The sequence below is a fragment of the Etheostoma spectabile genome, chromosome 19, assembly GCF_008692095.1.
Source record: "Etheostoma spectabile isolate EspeVRDwgs_2016 chromosome 19, UIUC_Espe_1.0, whole genome shotgun sequence".
In the NCBI taxonomy this organism is placed as follows: domain Eukaryota; kingdom Metazoa; phylum Chordata; class Actinopteri; order Perciformes; family Percidae; genus Etheostoma; species Etheostoma spectabile.
The window spans coordinates 19006230-19023964 of record NC_045751.1 but is presented as its reverse complement, the minus strand read 5'-3'; the positions used below and the strand labels follow the sequence as shown (position 1 = coordinate 19023964).

The window sequence follows — 17735 nt, the reverse complement described above, 5'->3', positions numbered from 1 at the left end:
TGGACCTGCAGCGTCAAACTCTGCAACAAACGGTTAGAGATCTCAAAAACCGTCTGAAAAACTTTGATGAAGTGAAAGAAGAATATGAGTTTGTGAGACAAGAGCACGAGGAGCTACAGAGTGAGATTCACTACCTGCAGAACGACCTCCAAAATGAGACTAGTGTGGACACAATGTGTGCTGCATTAAAACGGCAGACAGAGGCAATGAGCCAGCAAAACACCGCCCTGCAAAGCCAGCTCCTGGAGCTCAAGGAGAGGCATCGGCAATCCTACAACGATGAAAAAGCCGAGAAAGAGGCGATTAGCCAGCAGAATGAGGCTTTGCGACATCAGATTCAGGAGATGCACAACAATATCCAGAATGATAACAATTTGGAGGAAGAGATAGAGGCAGTCAAGGCATTAAATGAACACATGAGCTGTGAAAACAATGCCTTGCTCCAGGAATTCCAGTCTCTCAAAAATAAATCGGACAATTTAAACATCTGGCGTGACTTGTACAGGGAAACAATGGACCGCATGGACGTTTTGAAGAAAGACAACAGTAATTTGAATCAGCAAATACAAGTCGTAAACGACCAGCTCAGGATTAAAAGACATTTAAAGAACAGTTACGTAGAACTGGAAGCTGAAGAGAAAGTTCTGCAGGCACAAAACGAGCCCTGGGTAAAACCCATTCTATGTTTTAAAAAGCTTCTGAATGAAGAAGACTGGAAGCACAATATGAAGTTCTGAAACAACAGCAGACGACTTGATGCCCCAGAAAACACAAGCCACTGAGGAAATCCAAAACTCAATGACAACCTCATAGTTGAATGCATTAAGGTGAATTATAAATCACTGAAGGCAGAGAAAATAGTTCTCACGAACCAGAAGAACACTCTGCAGAAAGAACTCCAGAAGCTGGAGAAAAAGTTTTGTGAAGAAGAAACTCTGGAGGAACGAAACAACAAGTTGAAGTCAGAGAACGAAGCAGTGAGCCAAGAAAACAGCGCTCTGCAGCTTAAAGTTCAGGAGCTCGGCAACACACTCCGAGGTGAGAGCGTTTGGGCCAACACATACAGTTCCCGGAAAGTGGAGAAAAACACCTTGAACCGGATGAATAAGGCCCTTCAGAAAGAACTACAGAAGATTAATAAAAAGGTGGAAAACGAAAAAGCTCTGGAGGGGAAGTGTACAGCGATGAGGTTGAAGATGGAGAACAACCGCAGACAGCAGGACTCCCTAAAGAAGAAATCAGCTCCCAGATGTGATACTGTGGGGTCATATTTTGGTAGCATGGAGTCCCCCTGTCCCCCTATGCTGGCGAATATTCCTAAAACTTTATTAATCCATGCAGTGATTGCATGGATTTACTCCAAGTCCCCCCAACGTCCAACACACTTTCTCAGTTTGGCTAATATTCCATGCAGTGATTGCATAGGTTTACTCCAAGTCCCCTGGTTCCCTCCCACACCAAAAACTTTCCTAATGTTAGAAGTTCATCAATTCCTGCAGTGACTGCATTTGTTTACACCTGGTTTTGTAGGCTATTTTATTAATAAAAATTAAAATTTCATTGAAGTTTCTGTTTTGATGTGTCTCTCTTATGTACTGTCAGAGGTCGACTTGAAAGCTCAGAAACACACTTAACATTGTTTTATCCTTTCATACTTTGTGACTGTTTTTGTAAGGATGTTACGAGTCCCCTGCTGTTAAAATGTAAGTAGTTAGATGAATACATATTAAAAGTTAATTGCATAATGGTATTGGGGTTTTACAACAGTCTAAAGAACCATAAAGAAGGTCAAAAAACATAAATAAATATAAAACCCCACTAAGGCTGTTTTCTCAAAATGGTAGACGTCTACTGTACTTAGCACTAACATATTCGCTATATTCAAGGTTTTTACAGAGGGGTTTGTTCATGTCATCTAAAGCTTGATTTGAATAACATTTATTTAAAAACATGGCCTGTGTTTGTAGTTTCTGATTTATGGGGTGATAAAAAGAGATATCCAAAATTACCTAAAAACCTTTGATAAATGTGTCAACAACATGAAACAAGAATCAGAAACCTGGCTTCATCCAATGTTTACGTTGCTGTACTAAATGTCTTCAAGTTAGCAAATATTAATTAGATAATGCTCTGCAATTACAGACTAAATCTCCGTAGTCAAACCTGCTGCGCTAAATTTGGAGACAGGGGCCGGCAGAGCAGAGCGGAGTCTTGGTGGTCAGAGCAGATAAAGTAACGTTCTTCACAAAAAAAGTGAGAATTTAAAAATTAGCTTATTTGACCAATAGACCAGAACACGGGACCTTCTTCCGGTTTTTACTTTCTTGCTCCGCCCCCAGGCAATCAGACCAATAACAAGGCTGGATTCTTGTACTTTTGTACGCTTTTCTTGGTCACCATATTCGAGTCAGTCCAACCAAGTACTATGGTACAGCCGTTTACATAAGGTATTATCTTGATCTGTTACCCATAATATTCCTTTCTTACCACCTTTGCTTAGGAACACACTTTCAGTTTCGGACCATTACAAAGTCCTCCATTCTTCTGGAAAGTATGCATCTAAATTGCAGTTTCATTATGCCAACTCATTGTGGTTTACCTGCTTTCACTTAAAACATCAAATCAAAATCAAAGAGGCCCTATGTCTCTATAGACAGAGCAAGCAGACTGTAGAAACAGTGTGAAAACACATCTTGATGGTGGGGTTTTTGCTCGATGTGAATAGCAAACATGTTTTGGAAGGTGAGGTGGATGAAACATCAGATCTGACGGATGTGGCGGAATGTTGGACAAGTGGTGAATCTGGTACATGTGCTGCTACTGTTTCTTCAGTCAGTAGAACTGCTGAGGAGGAGAAGCCGGACCAGTGAAGCACATGAAGATGAGGCTTTACTTGTGAATGTTCTCCTGTTCTGGCCTTTGTGAAGTACCAGAAATCCACGTGTAATCTTTTCATGAGCGTATACAGACAGACAGACAGACAGACAGACTTAAAATCTCTCTGTATATTGCAGGTGCAGCGAAATTTCTCAGCGTTCCTTCCAAACAGTGAAGCTTGGAAACCCGGCTACTATAGAATGACGTAAAGAGTAGCCTGAACAAAAGAGGTGTACAAATTCACCACAGGGATGGGACGCAGCTGTGGTAGCATTCGATAATTTCTATAATCGGAGTTATATTCCTGAGGAATCTCAGCGCGTTATTCAGTGAAATTGACAAAATCCATAGCCATCCCACATTTCAGCAACACATGGGAAGACGTTGGAACATACTTCTGTGGAGTCAAGGACTTAAACGAGATTCAATTTGGATCGGGAACTTTTTGACGCTGGAAGGTATTCACTCTCTCTCCTAACAGCACCCCGATTTCAGCTGATTGTGAAAATAAAGCTAATGATATAGTTCTCAATTTCTTCCCCAAGTGCGAACCGATCAGGGACTCTACCGTCCAGCAGCGGGAGTCTGGACCCGTTCAGCCAGGAGACTCTGTGACTCAGCTGTTCTGTTCACACAGGCCGCTTTGCAGCCGAACACATGAGTGTTACGTGGCTCAAAATCTCTCATCCCTCTGCTCCACAAATCTACTACTCTGGAATAAGAGCTGCGAGAGGACCGAGAGTGGAGAGACTAGCTGTGTGTACGAACTTCTCTGGGAACCTCAGCTCTGATGATGCTGGAACCTTCTACTGTGTCCTGACGTCATGTGGACATACGCTGTTGGAACGGGACCAGGATTTTGTTCACAGTAAGAAAGGAACTGTCATCTAAAGTAGAGTTTAAGTCCAAAGTACTTCCAATTTCTGCAAATTGCTGCAAAACCAAAAACAGCTAGAGTTGAATCAACGGGCTGATTATTCCGTAAGTCGATTAACAGACAATAATTAGCAACTTTTTTGATAATCAATTCATCATTGGTCATTTTTCAAACAAAATACAAAACATCTGACACTATTCCTGACATTCAATTCACCAAATGATTAATCCAGAAAATAATCAGCAGATAATCAATGATGAAAAGTGGTTTTATGGTAGGTAAGGGTGGGAAAAATTGGGGTTAAGAAAAAAAACTAATTTAACTGTAATTTATGCAATTAGCCATCAATTTTTGTAAAATGGCCAGGGTAAGGCAACAAAAACACCAGTTAAATCAAATATTTGAGATTGCTTAAAAAAGAAAGAAAAAAAAAGTCTCTTGTTGCAGAATGCAATTTGTTTTTGGAATACAATGCTGCTGTATTGACAGAGGTGACAGATATCCTCAATAAACCAAAACTTTATGGATTATACCAGGGGAATGTTTCTGCGGCACTTTGGGTGAACTGACCTTTATATATTGAACCCTGCAGGATATAACAGTAAGTGACCTATAGACATTGGAATGAGAATGTAAGAATGTGTTAGAATGTAACTCCGATGTCTTTTTTATATATTTATAAATGGAGAATTTTGCACTGCTAGTTTAAGCCTATTTAAGTTAAGCCTTTATTTAGTTTACCTTATTTTTCTTCTGCAGAAAGCGCTGACACAAAACTATCTGAACCGAGTCCAACTGTGATTGCTTTGATGCTGTCAAACATCATTCTGGGGATTGTGACACTCATCCTTATCTGGAAACTTTGCAAGACTCAGAGGAAAGATTCCACCGGTATTTCAAACCGTAAGATGCAGCTGTATCTCTGCAGCAGAATCACAAGCCCGTTTGATTACATGTATCCTGCACCAGTAACTGAACTGACTTCTTTGTTTCTCAGAGGCAACAGAGGGTCTTCTGAAGGCAATCAGGTAATTTGTCAGCTGTGTGTAACCTTGGTGGTTGATCAAGGCTTTCTCACTCCCAACGCCTGGTAGGTGGCCCTCGGAGTCAGATACTAAAGCACAAGCCTGCATAAGGCAGAGGCCCGTTCATTCCTTTGAGAGTTACACAGTGGCGCAGAAGCCTTCACAAGTCCAAAATTACCCAGATGATTGCCGCTACTTCCTAACGAGGCACCACGGAGCAGGCGCTCTAAAGACCTCCGCAGCCGAGTCAGCACTTTACTAATTGAACGGGGATGAAATCATTTAATTATGGGGCTCTCATAGACTTTCCAAATGCTATCAAACCATAGGATAGAATTAATAATCAATCCGTCCGAGTCATTTTGTTGGGGTTGTGACACTCAAAAACACAATTTGACCTCTGGTTACAAAGTGTCTGTCGCCATTTCAAGTCAATGGAAAAAGTATTTTTTTGGCCTTGTGACAGACCAGAGTTGCAATTCCACCGTTTGTCAAATGTTGTTCAATGGCTTCAAAGCGTCCTGGGGGGCCTCAGGCATAGCATCTCGAGTGCAGTGAGGTAAGGGTTCATGTCCCATTGTTGTCTTGTATGTCACTTAAACGAACATGTTTTAACCCCACCCATGACTTTACTTACCTCACCTAAGTGGCTTTACCCTGCACGTCAACAAACGCCAAGGAGTCCAGAATCAGAGCGGTAGGAACAGTTCCTGTCCAAGCGCATTGAAAAATTATGCCAAAGGGGTTCTCAGAAAATTAAAAAAGTAATGCCAAGCGGAGTTGGGATCGAGATGTCTTGGTTTGATTTGCACCACGCTTTCTATGGGCATACTCAAGTGTTTTTTTTTTTTTTTTTTCACAGACTACTGATACAGTAACCTATGCACCTGTGTGTTTGGCCCTAGACGCTTCCCACCAGACAAGCTAGAGGTGAATACTGTGAGACTCCGTAGTGTATTCCAACCTCAGATACTGTCAACAGAACCGACAGTTGCAACTGTAGCAACGCTAGTTAAAGATAAACTTTTGCAGTAGCCGGTCTCCAAAAATCTACCTATTTAAAGAATGACCTCAGTGCCTAACTCCAAGTCTCCCAGAGTTGCGGCCAAAGCCGATTCAAAAGACCCCTGTTCGCCAGCAGCCATCTTGTGTTGTCAAGTAGCAGGGAATTCACGCGGAACCGTCTCAACTCTGCTGTTGTTATGTTAGCCCGCCCACCAACTATACACAATGTGATTACATTTGCTGCCGCTAGAGTGCATCTACATTTGTAGGCTAGACTGAAGGAGTAGGAATGCCTGAATGTATGACCATAATTCCGAAAGCTTTATATAACAAGTAATCATATGTGTGTTTTTTTTGGCGCTGTTAAATGTGGACATTCGCCTCTGTCCATGGTGCTGAAATAGTACCAAAATAAATGAAAGGCATTGTCACAGATAGTTGCATTTGTCTTCCGGGTCTAGAGAGGACACCAGACTAGTTAACTGTCAAAATAATAAGTGATCGATGAATGGCCAGCTCACCTTCTGTCATTAGTTCTTTCTACAGCTTTATATAGCACCGACTTACCATGCTGGATTTACGCACGTAATTTTTTCCTAACCCCCGACCATGTTTGTGAAATCGGTCGCTCTCTCCTGTAGCCATTTCTCTTGCTCACGCTCTGGCTGGGCACCTGAGGAACCATGGTACCGTTGTACATCATAAATGTAAAAAATAAATGACTTTAGAGCACATTGAGTCAAGAGCAGATGTACTGCAGGGGCTCAATTTATTTTATTTTGTGGGGTGCGCTAGCAAGCCATTTTTGTGCGCATATTCCCGAAACCCTTAAATTACGTAAAGTTTCACCAAATTGATGCAACCGTCAGTTTTGGTGAATTTTCAGAATGTTAAGCCCCTCAAAGTCTAAGCAGATGAATTGCATTCTTTGTGGGGTGGGTTGCTATATGTGATTGTAATTTAAGCAAGTTGGCCCCTTCAATGTAGTATAGCGTAGTGATGATAGAAGGGGAGAATACATGATTATGCCAGCACCCCTGCACTTTGCTCTTGCACTACAGTCTTACAAATGCATTGTGTATGTATGGATGCACTATGTACATGTACATAAAATGTTTTACCTTGGTCCAGCTTTGTTCTTGTTTTATGTACAGTCAAAGCAGTGAAAATCACATACCTTGTCATATTCCTTGTATGTTACATAAACTTCATTCCAATAAATCTGATTCTGACTGTGACAGCTTTTGTTTTAATTATAAGTGCTTCACTGATTAAGTGTCAAAAGTGACAAAAGTAAATAGTTACTATTTGTGCCAGCAACAGAATAAGAAGTAATAAGTTGCCGTCAACATTGCTTGACTACTTTGGAGTTGCAGAGCCTTTCATTCACCCACTGGAACCTTCACAAAAGACATCAAAGAGAAAGAGCAAAGTACAGAAGGCAAAAAGAAAAAAAAAACTTCAGTTGGTGTCAAACAGGCGTCTAGGCTTTAGTGTGTGCAAAAAGAAAAAACAATACACAGCATTGCAGGCACAGGTAGAGCATGCTCAGAAATCCCTCTGGTCTATTTATACCCCTTTTCTAACCAGAAATGTAAGCGGAGGGTGCAACCTTTAAAGTAGCCAGCTCTCTGCATCTGACTGTGTTGTTCTGTCCTGTGGTGGATATGTGTGAACTATTGAGATCAGATTTCCGTGCTGGAAACTTCAGTCCTATACTTGAACACAGGAAGACCGGCCTGTGGCCAGCGGGCCACAGCATGCAGGGGCTCAGACAGAAGCCGAGAGCTAACGAGAATCAGCTGTGTGAAATGAGGGCATGCATCTCATAAAGAAAGGTGTAAATGGTGCAGAAGCAAAAGGAAGTAAAATAGCAGAGTTACTCCCCTGAGAGTGAAGCTTCTTTAATGCATTTCCTGCAGGAGTTCACACCAAAAAAAAGATACTACAGTATGTGTAGCGTACGCCGTTGACTCATCTGTTGCAATCAGGGTTACTTACATAATCACCAGGGAAAACATTGCAAACAAGTTGGGATGAACATTATGCACCGTTATGTACATTGTTTATTTCATCATTACATCCATTTATTTCTTCTTGGGTTATTCTTTTGTGTCGTTTTGAATTACATTTTCAACTATGTGCTGCCAAATCACAACAGTGACCCTTTTCTGTCAGGTTGGGCGGTGTTGATTGGATCTCATAAGGGTCGGGTGAGTGCAGGTAAAGAACTCTGACCCGCGCATCACTAATATGTATTATTTATGTGAACACACTTTCACGTGTCAAACCGCATTTAAACACGATTGTCTATTTCAGTTGTAAATGACCGTTAAGCCTTTCATTTCTAGCTAAAAAACAGTCTCTTCCAACACCTTACTTACTTTCTTTGTGTTGGACCATGGAAAAAAAACATAGTTGTGGTCAGAAAGTCAGAGGAATAACATTAAAATCGGGTAATATTCTTGAATAACTTGAAAATTGTTCCCTCCAATGTTGTAGCCTATGTTTATGTGGCAAGTAGTTACCAATCAGCAATGATAAGCAGTTACAACAGTTAGATTTTGCCCAATGCAGTAAATAGGTCACAATATCTTAAATGCTAGCAAACATAGGCCTCTGTACGGACACCCTAGGAGATTTTTGTTTCATTGATCAAGGTCGGTTCAAGCATCATGTTGTCGTTACTGTTGTTGTGGATGAGAACACCGGTGCCAATGTGGGGGCCACTGAACGTGTGTTCACTTTTTCCAAATCTGATTGGCCAATCAGACGCAGCCTTCTCTGTGAAGAGTGGAGAATGTACAGAGTTCAAATCATTCCGCACAGCATTTCAGCACGTGACACCTCCGAACTTTGCTGTATTTCACATGTCTGTTTGTGGCGAATCGGGTAAGGTGTTTTTTTTATTTGTCGTGGTTTACTTTAAACTAAAGCCCTGTTTCCATGCATTCTGCAATACAATCACAGCAACATACCAGTATTAAATTTCAAATGAACTTGTGTATTTGCTTTGTCTCATTTTTCTCCTCAGCTCACATGACAACTCTAAAACAGTCTTCATTACGTTTTCAGTCAGCTAAGGTTGGGGAACGGGTGACTTTGACTTGTGTCTGTGACAGGGAATAGCAATATCGATGTTTTACTGGTATAAGCAAACTCTGGGACAGAAACCAAAGCTGATGTCTTCGTCTATAGGCATAGTGGTTACGGAACCTTTCAAGATGAATTCAACAACACTCACGGTTCCCCAGGGAAAAATAAATGATACATTTTTCTTGAAGATTTAGATCTGCAAATTTCAGACTCAGCAAGTTACTACTGCGTAGGGAGCAATTATATGACTTTGATTTTATGAGGGCACTACAGTCAGTGTAGAAGGTTCAGGTTGGAAGGTCCCAGCTACGGTCACCATCAGCGTCTGAGAGCATCCAGCCAGGAGGCTCTGTGACTCTCAACTGTACAGTACACACGAGACCTGTGATGGAGAACACAGTGTTTACTGGTTCAAGAAGTCAGAAGAATCTCAGCCAGGACATTTTACACCCCCGGAGACAGGAACTGATCAGTGTGAGAGGAAACCCAACACAACAACACACACCTGTGTCTACAACCTGCCGATGAAGAGTCTGAATTTCTCATGCTGGGACCTACTACTGTGCCGAGCCTCATGTGGACACATCTGTTTGGAAACGGGACAAAGTGGACTTGGAGGGTAAGAACTTTCTGCCAAGGTTTTATTTGATGAATTGCAATGAAAACTCCTGGGTTTGTATTTTTCTTATCTTTCTTATACAATACAGAGGAATTACTTCTCCTATTGTTATACCAATGTCTTTAGTGACCATAAAGTGGTTCCTTAGCGACACTCTACAGTGGGAGACAGGGGACAAAATCTACAGTCCTTGTGTTTGTGCACATATTCCAAAGTTTAGCCCAAGCCATCACAAGCTTCAGCATTTGGAGATAGCCGACTTTGTCCTGGCATTGCATGTATGAATATGCTGGTGTTTTGCATCCAACATGCCTACAGTTCTCTAGCAAGTATGGCTTTGCAGAGCTCAGCATGGAAATAATTTCTTGGAAAACCCAAAGTGGGGATTTTTTTACTAAAAACAATTAATATTGGAAGATAAACCATGGATTTTGTCCTGAAGAGGATTCTTCACTGGACGTAAATAGTCCAATTTTCTTTCAATCGGCATGTTGGCATCAAGTATCTATTTGGAACACCTTTTTTTGTCTAAGTCACACTGCTGTGCTTTCGGTCCACTATTCATTACCAATCAAATGACTGAGGAGATCTCTTTGGGCTAGCACACTAGGAGGGAAAAGAAACCGTAACTTGTACAAATCGGCATGGCAGCATTGTTTTTGAAGATATACTTGAAAAAATCAAATTCTTATAGAAAACATCAAAGCTCTTTAATATCTCCTGCTGTCCGTCTCTCCAAGATAAGGGAGACTCTCCTGTCTGGATTATTTCTTGAGTGCAGCTTTAGCATTCACCACGTTCCTGAGTGTTTTACTGGCTTTCTTAGTGTACCAGGTGAACAAAAGAAGCTGCAAGGTACAGGTAACTGTTACTCTTTGAATATGACTGCAAGTATGAGTGAATATTCATTTAAATACATAGCTTTCATTTGTGTGTCACAACCGAGTGTAATGTAACATTTTCAGCAACTTCTATCCGAATATAGCGGTAAGTATCGTTTTCTATCCATCCATGACACCTGCAGTGTTTAACACAGTTTTCTTGGGCCGTATCTTTATAATATTGATGAACCATTTTATATTTCGTTACCAGTTATGCCAAGACGCAGACAACCTTCATTACGCTGCTTTAAGGGATGACATGGGCAACAGATCAGAGACAGAGGGACAGCACCAATACTGAATGGTGTACTCGAGTGTAAAGCAGTAGAGCTGGACACGTGTACTGTGTGCCTGTACTTTGTTTCTGTGTAGAAGACATTTCACAAAGGGTCATTTGAATTTTCCAAACAAGCTTATGATTCCAGCAAATTCAATAAATACAAAGGCTTGACTTGCAATGAACTAAGCTCTTCCACTGAAAAAAATAAAAAAGAAAGAATTTCTTCTGTTGCCAGAGAGATTCACTGATTCCACTGTCACACCACTTGTTGCAGAACTACATCACACCTCTGCGGGCTGCTGGTTTAGTACTGGTTTCCACGACTGTAAACAGCCTTGCATCTTTGACATCACATGTCCAGTGCATACAGAAGGCCAAAGTTACCACAGCACATTCTTTGTAGGTTGTTGTTGTTTTTGTACATGCTGCCACAAACCCCAGAGACGTAAGAAGCTATCTGCAGGTAACAGTAAGAGAGATGTCAGGCGATGTGCGGTTTTCAGGCAGGATGTCTTTACATCAGAAAGTCTCAGTTCACACATACAGAATAGACTGAGGTGTGTTTGCTCCACTAGTGCAGTGCCCCAGCCGATTGCTTGGGCTCCTGCTTCACTGTTTCCAGCGTTCCCAGAGCCATTGTACCTGAAAAACTCACACAAGGCCTCGTAGCATGTAATATGCACTCAACTACTACCAGTGGTATTACCAGAAGTACAAGAAGTATTCCGATCCTCTCCTTATGCAAAAAGTACTAATACCACACTATAAAAAATACTTGTTACAACTACAAGTCCTGCATTGCAAATGTTCTTGGTAAGTATCATCAATCATCAGGAAAATGCATTAAAGTAGTAAAAGTAACAATGCAGAAACATCCTCTAGTTTAGAAATGGAAACAATCCAAACAGTTCTGTGTTTAATCAGCTAATTATTTGGACTGGATTTGCAGGCCGTTATATTGTTGGGGATTGTATAAACTATATGTGTTTGTGTGCAAATCGTAATAAGTGAGAAAGTAACTAGTAGCTAAAAAGTCAGGTTAAGTAGTGGAGTCAAGTACAATATATATCTGTGAAATGTAGCAGATAGACGTAGATAGTGGCGTGGAAAGGAAAAGACTCAAATCATTTTGTTCTTGAGCACGTATTTGAGTCAATATACTTCTACTTCACTACTACTGAATTACTTTCAGAAGAGAAAATTGTACTACTACCTTTACCTGTACTGGTTACGATGCAAAACTCACAAGGCTCGTGCTCGTTTATCGAAGCCAAGAAAAGTTCAGTGATATGTCAGTGTGCTATATCCAGCAGTCACAAACATACAGGTCAAGAATGAGTGTTTCAAATAGGCGTAGTAATCACTGGTAGCCCGCCACGGAAGACATGCCTGATTGAAGGCCTCTGAAGCTTTAATATTAATATTCATTCTTTTTATCATTCAGCAGTACCCTGTTACATCCTGCTACGTTGCTGTGCCCTGCATGCCATGAACTACTATTCTAGTCACTCTTCCATTATCTTTATTGTGACTATTATGCCACTATTCTCACACCCCCAACCGGCCCCGTCAGACACGCTCCAAGAGCCGGGTCTGTCCGAGGTTTCTTCCCACTGTCGCACTAAATGATTGTCTGGGGGAATTACTAGAATGTTGGGTCCTTGTACATGATAGAGTGTGGTCTAGACCTACTTTATCTGTAAAGTGTCTGAGATAACGTCTTATGAATGATATAAATAAAATTGAATTGAAATTGTGCTGTCTTAGTTTTCATATATTGGTAATAGGCAATGCTGTCCAAACTACTCCAAATTCCAAACAAGTTCCCTTGGTTACCCAGCAATATACCTGATAGTATAAAGTTGATTGAATGAATTGTAGAGAGAGAGAGAGAAACAGACAGACACCTTGCTTTCCAAGACAGTTCCATAGACGCTACTATACAAACAATTATGCAATATGAAATACCTTATAATAGTTAGAACACAAGCCCTGCTTTATAATGTGACTGTTTTCTCCTACCCCAACATAATATACCATAACACGAGGGTAGAATATAAGGGCTAATGCAATTACCAGAAGAGGCAGTAGAATAGAGAAGCCAAGAAAGTTGCAGAGATGAGCTTATCTTGACTTAGGTAGGTCCAACAGAATCAAGGAAGTCCACCCTCACATCTGGAGAGTTCATCCATTCCAAACCCGCTTTAAAGAATCAGCACACTTACAGCATCACATTGTCCTCTGAGATTTCTGGTAAATCCAGAATTTAAATATCTGTCACACATTTATAAACGTCATTGTGTCTTTTATAATGTAATATCCAAAACTGGATCAACGTTTAGTCATTTCATTCTTTTGCCACTCTAATTCTTCAGTCTGTTCTCCTCCATGCTTCCAAGTCACAGGTGTGTTCATTTACACTTCCCACCCTTTATTCCTGTAACGTTGAAAAGGGCTATTTCGTACTTTTCTTTCCCCCTTTCTACTACAGTTGTCTATGCAAGCCACGTGCTGGCTTCTACTTGTATGTCTTATGGCTGTGTGTACTGCCAAAGTGGAGGTGACCGTCAAGGAAAACAAGTGAAACTAAAACGAATGAGATGTTTTTTATCAGCAGAATACATTGTGTGTGTTCTATCATTCCAATATTTCCTAAATTCTAACAGATTTTTATGCTGTACTCTGATAAAATTTCCCCGGGACTGATTATTGGTCCCCACTGTGCCGCCCCAATTTAAAAAAAAATAATCCTGAAACGCCACTAAAGAAGACTTGATCATGACCTGAATCAGACTGGGACTGAATATATGTACTAGTCTAAGTCTTGTTTCACTGCCACGGGTCTCAGGTCTGTGTTTATAATATCTAATACCTGAATCGACCAGGTATTAGACGATAACGTGGTATGTCATGATTACTGCTGGAGAAGCCTAATGCTCGCTGCCACAGTTACAGTCGCTATTCGTTATCCTCATGTGTACCACATCTGTAAAGAAGTCTCACAGTGACAGAACTTTCAAGTGAGACTGATGTGGGGACAGGTGTTTTTTTGTTTTTTTAATACATGTAGTATGAAAGGATGTGGTTGTATACTAACCTTCGTCCTTCTGTTACAGGACATATAAGGGGCGAGGGGAAAAGCAGCTGAACTACCACAACCATCCTAATTTTGTCATTTAAATTTTGATGATTACCTTTTCTTCCTTTATGGATATGAATACAGACAGATACATTTGGATTTTGAGCCAGCTAAAGATGAGACTAAAATAATGCTATATTGATAACGTGAATCTTAGGTATGTGGGCTTTTCGTTTGCATTGTGACCAACATATTGATTTCCCAAGCAGCCAATGGTGAATGTAGATGAATCTAGGAACCAATCAGACAGCAGTCAGCAGCGTATGTCCCTGCGTGGTGAGAGTGTTGACATGCTATACTTGTCAGACCTGCTGTGTGAAGGATGGGGATGCAAGCTGAGAAGTGGCAGTGTGCCTTCTAAATATGTCCCTGCTCTGGTCTGTGTGTAAGTAAACTCAAATCCACCTGTTGGATCTTTTTTAATGAGGATTTCCATACTCAAAGTGAATTGTTCTTTTGTATCTTTCAGGTGAAGCGCAGCTAAGTGACATCTCTCCGCCAGCTGCTTTCCAAGCAGTTGAGCTAGGACACACCGTCACTTTTACATGTAACATTAAAGTGCTGCCAGAACCAGGGTTGGTACACACTAAACACTGGGAGGAGACTTCAGCCGCTGGCCTCCACGGATACTTTATATAACTGACAATAATTAAAGACAAATCACATGTATGAAGTCCAATCGGACCACATCAGCCGTCTTCTGACTATCGAGGACAACGTGGGAAGATGTTGGCACATACTACTGTGAGTGATGGACTTAGAGACATTCAGTATGGACAAGGAACTTTTTGATGATAACAGTATTTATTCTCCACAGTTTGAGATAGAAAATGTTGATAATTTTACCTGTGGTGGACTGTAATTCAGTACATTGCTGAAGTCCTTGTACTTTATTTGAGTCCTTACTTTTCATGTAAAAGAAAAAAAACTCTTACTGCTACTCCACTACATTTCAAAGGGAAATAATGTACTTTACTCCGCTACATTCATCTGACAGCTTTAGTTACCTTATAAATTAAAACAGGAAGTTTTTCCTCCCACTGTCGCACAAAATACTCACTCAGGGGGAATTGTCGGGTCTTTGTAAATGACAAAGTGTGGTCTAGACTTCTGTTTTTTAATTTAAGATTTTTGCACACAAAATGCATGGACATACAATACGGTTTTATTATAAATTAAAGTGACCCAACAATGTAAGTCCTGCAATCCAGCTAAAATATTTGACCATTAAACGCATCAATCAAACTGTATGGATTGTTCGTTTCCAAATGTGAAGATTTTTTCGCATGGAGTACTTTTACCATATTATACCTTAACAACATGTTCGGATGTCACATGGTTTGACATCAGCAACATTTACAATTCTGAATACTTCTTCCACCACGGGGATATAAGCTAAATGTTCCTTTGATTTCTTCCCAAGGTGCAAACCCGTATCAGGGACTCTAGTCCAGCAGCGGGAGTCTGGACCCGTCCAGCCAGGAGACTCTGTGACTCTCAGCTGTTCTGTTCGCACAGGCCGCTGTGCAGCAGAAACACATTAGTGTCACGTGGCTGAAAAGCTCTCATCCCTCTGCTCCGCAAATGATCTACTACTCTGGAAATAAGGAGCTGGCCAGAGGGACCGGAGGATGGAGAGACTAGTGTGTGTCGAGCTTCTCCTGAGGAACCTCAGCTCTGAGATGCTGGAACTTCTACTGTGTCCTGACGTCATGTGGACAGACGTTGTTCGGGAAACGGAACCAGGATTATTGTTCACAGTAAGATTGTCACCATACATTAGGGGGTGTGAATCTTTACTCGTCTCACGAATTTGATTTTGATTATGACATCCTGTCAACGATGATCCAGTTTGATATAAACCCCGTTTTTTATTGTACTGCTCTTAAAAAAAAGACACTCCTTGAAGGTATCGGAGTCTGAACACAGCAGACAGCACAAAAAAAAAAAAAGCATCCAGAAAATCAACAAGCATCATCAGTAGTCAACAATCGATTATGGTGTCACTGCATGATGCAATGATTCATTTCAACACCCTACCATAATGTACCTTTAGTACAATTCTTACAAATATATGAATCAGAAACACAGAGAAATGCTAGGTCAATATTAACAATGCTTTAAAACCCCAAAGCCAACTAGAGCTGAAATGAAGAACAATCGGCCGAAGAAACGTAATCAGCATATTTGGTAATCGATTGATTGTTGGTCTTTTTCAAGCAAACATGCTAACATTTGACATTCGATAGTATAGATCAAATTAATAAAAAAATTGATGAAGTACTAAAGAACATAATTGCTTACTGCTGCCCTAAAGCCAGTGTTTTTATGTTTTCATTTACGGGACTAGGTTTGAGAAATATTTTGATTACAAGATGAAGAAAATAGGTTTCAGTCTCAGAGAAATCTGCTCTTATGAACGTTTTCATTAAGAAGGTAAGATTTGTGTTCATGTTGAGCATTTACAGAGGGTATAAATTGAATACTGTTCATTCTCATGTGTTTCAAAGGAGACTTGCCTTCAACAAATCAGTTGAGCTGAGTCCAACTGTCATTGCCCTCATGCTGTCAAACACCGTTATGGGGATGGGACACTTGTGCTTGTATGGACACTTTGCAAAAACCACAAGAAAGTCCCACAGGTATGAACACTTGTGTTAAATATCTGTATATATGTTATATTTGAGTAGCATTGACAGAAGTTTTTACTTTGTTTTTGTTTTAGCTGTCCTGGATCAGGGATGGATCTCATGAAGCAGTCAGGTAATCCATTTGTTCAACGTATTCTCAGGAAAGGGTTGATATATTGTACACAACATACAGTAACATCTGTTAAGTTAAGCAGTCTTACAGTTAAATTTAGGCAAATAAAAGGTTTACTGTTATCTGAATAAACGGCAGTGAGGTGACAGGTTCTTGCAGGGGCCGTTGCAGTTGGTTTGCGACAAAAGGTGACTATCCTGGCGGTGACAACAGTTAAGTTTAGTGGGCTTTAAAACAATGTAGCCGAGAGAAAAGGTTACTGTGAACATGTTACAGAGCACAGAGAGGTGACTGTCCTTTCAGCCGTTGTTGCAGTTGAGTTTAGTTGACAAAAGGTGGCAGGTAAGTGACAACTAACTTTTATCAACAACGTTCCACTCCTGGATTGGACACAGCGCTGGGAAGGGAGGTCCGGCAATGCGAGACAATGGAATTACAGTAAGTTTAGACACCAAAAAGACTAGTTTAGATTAGATAAACGATTGTGGTTTGCGTTACAACGATCCTGGTGGAAGTCTGGGTTTCATCCCAGGACACAAAGTCGCTTTCCGGCTTGTTCAAGCGTTATTATGACCCAACCGTCCATCCCGATCTCCTCTACCCGAGAACAGCAGTCTTACCCACGGAGAGCAGCTACTGTGGCCCATACAGTAATACATGCATGGAATAAATACAATATACCGGAAATAATTCTCTGAGCTGTACCACAACTGGTTTAACGAGAACAGGGGTTTCTTGTTCCAATTTTCAGTTGTATGCTCTAAAGGTTCAGAGTGGTAACATTCAGTATTTCTTAGTTACTGTTAAATGGCAGTTAATACAGTTCTATGTCTCATCTTCTGAGTCCAATTGCTCAGAATACTAACCCTGTAATTTCCCGTCTTTCAGCCTGGAGAGCAGTGACATATGCAGCCGTGTGCTCGCTCCCAGAGGCTCCTCCGCAGAGCAGCTCCAAGGAATACAGTAGTGACGCCGTGGTTTATTCTCATGTCAAGTCTTCTACAACAGGAATGACAGAAGCGTTACAACGGGATCTTAGTGATCGGCAGGGATATAATAGAAAATGTGTATTGTATTTGGAAACAGAAATAAATAGACAGAATGCCATTGAACTTTTCATGTGGTCATGTGATTGGTATACAACAAATGGTGATTGTCTTAGTTGTCTAGTGA

The 17735-nt window shown here is 40.8% G+C and overlaps 2 pseudogenes; both read left to right on the top strand.

The window, feature by feature from the left end:
• The first annotated feature begins 8788 nt into the window (after nucleotides 1–8788).
• Nucleotides 8789–14283, top strand: LOC116669479 (uncharacterized; annotated as a pseudogene).
• Nucleotides 14284–14463: 180 nt separating this feature from the next.
• The window catches only part of LOC116669478 (uncharacterized), an 11199-nt pseudogene continuing 7927 nt past the window's right edge, over nucleotides 14464–17735 (top strand).